General features: G+C 41.7%; 1 long non-coding RNA gene across 1 annotated transcript; it reads left to right on the plus strand.

Moving 5' to 3' along the window:
- Positions 1-400: 400 nt before the first annotated feature.
- LOC147538902 (uncharacterized) lies at positions 401-1360 on the plus strand. Its single transcript, XR_015225876.1, has 2 exons — positions 401-470; positions 556-1360. It is a non-coding gene; the product is annotated as an uncharacterized LOC147538902 (long non-coding RNA).
- Positions 1361-1603: the final 243 nt, after the last annotated feature.

Genomic DNA, 1603 nt, shown 5'->3' on the forward strand with positions numbered 1-1603 from the left:
TCATGCGGCAAAGGGAAGAAAAGAGCACCAGGGGTATTTTGGTCATTTTGGTCAAAATCAGAAGTCAAACAACGAGTCTAGTCAATGACGAGTCCGACGGTGAAAGCGGAAGTCAATTCGGAGTTCGGACGGGAATGTTGTGAATGAAAGAAGTCGAGGTTTGATTTTGAAACAAGGATTCTATGAAGGCACCCCTTGAGTTTTATATGAAAGCCAAAGTCTAAGCCCAAGTTGAAGAAGCAACCAAAAGAAGAGAGAACAAGGAAGAATTTAGGAGCACCTCCTAAGTTCTAATGAAGCAAACCCAAAGCCCAAAAAGGAAAAGAAGAAGAGATCTTAAAGGCATCTCTTTGTAGTGTTGTTGGGCTTGTCTCCTTAAAAGGATCATCTTCTATCATATTTGGGGGAGTCTGATTTTGAGAGAGAGGGGAGAACTAGGGTTTGAGAGTTCTAAGTTTTTTCTTCTGGAAGTGGGAAAGTTAGAGAGAGAGAGAGCTTGAAAGAGAGAAGAAGAGGGAGTGCCGGCCAAATGTTCTAAGTTTTTTCTTCTGGAAGTGGGAAAGTTAGAGAGAGAGAGAGCTTGAAAGAGAGAAGAAGAGGGAGTGCCGGCCAATTTGGCCGGCACAACAGAACGACGGGACAGCAGCTCCGGCACGGCAGCTACAACTCGGGTTCTTCAAAGTAGCGGCTCGGGACTCCATTAATCTTGCTCGGCTGCATCAAATCAGAACCAAAAACGGTGAAATAGCAGCTCGGGTTGAAGCTAAAGTGCATGGTACTATCACTTCAGCTCGGGACAGAACCTAACTGGCCGGAACAGCAAGGAGCAGCTCGGATTTTGGTGTATTCCGACCAGATTTTCTTGATTGTTTTCTTGGACGAAATACCCATCATTCTTGCCGGAAATTCTAGGGTTTCACTTGGAACTTCCTTATCTTGCTACCTTTGTGTTTGGTTGTGGTTTGTTTGTCTCAATTGTAGAAAGAGAAAGCTTCACCAAGCTTTCATGGTGGACATTTTGTGAAAAGAAGAAGATGATACCTCTGCTAAGGGGAAGACAAGTTCTGCTAGGTGGAGTTAGCATTCACACTGTTAAGAGGACTCCTATATTCTGCTTAGGGGAGATCAGAGACACTTAATGAACCATTGATGCTATCGACTCTCGCCTCGCATCTACATTAAAAAAGGGGGTTCTCAAACTAACTCCATAACTAATTCTATTTTCTTTCTTCGATTAATTGTAACATGAATGCTTAGTTCTTGTGTTGGAGTCTATGATGAAATTGTGATGAACTTGTGATTGTGTACGTGTTATGATTTAATAATTTTGATAATGAATCGAGCTCTCTTATTTCGATTACTTGTTTCAATCGTTTTTCATGTGTCTTATCAAGTACTTCGCATAGTTAATCGATTAGGCAACATTTTCGATAATTCGGTTTTAATTGTTTAGGAAGTTTGTTTGACTAAGTATTATCTCTGGACATACGTAGTGCTTATGAACATCGACCTTAGGAATCGAGACTAGGTTTGCATCAATCTATTGGATTGGACCGCACATAGTTGTAGGTGAACCACAACGGATTTCCGGATCCCGACATTT

This window comes from Eschscholzia californica, unplaced genomic scaffold (assembly GCF_041429995.1).
Source record: "Eschscholzia californica isolate CP2 unplaced genomic scaffold, dmEscCali1.0.p SCAF_5, whole genome shotgun sequence".
Taxonomy (NCBI): Eukaryota; Viridiplantae; Streptophyta; class Magnoliopsida; order Ranunculales; family Papaveraceae; genus Eschscholzia; species Eschscholzia californica.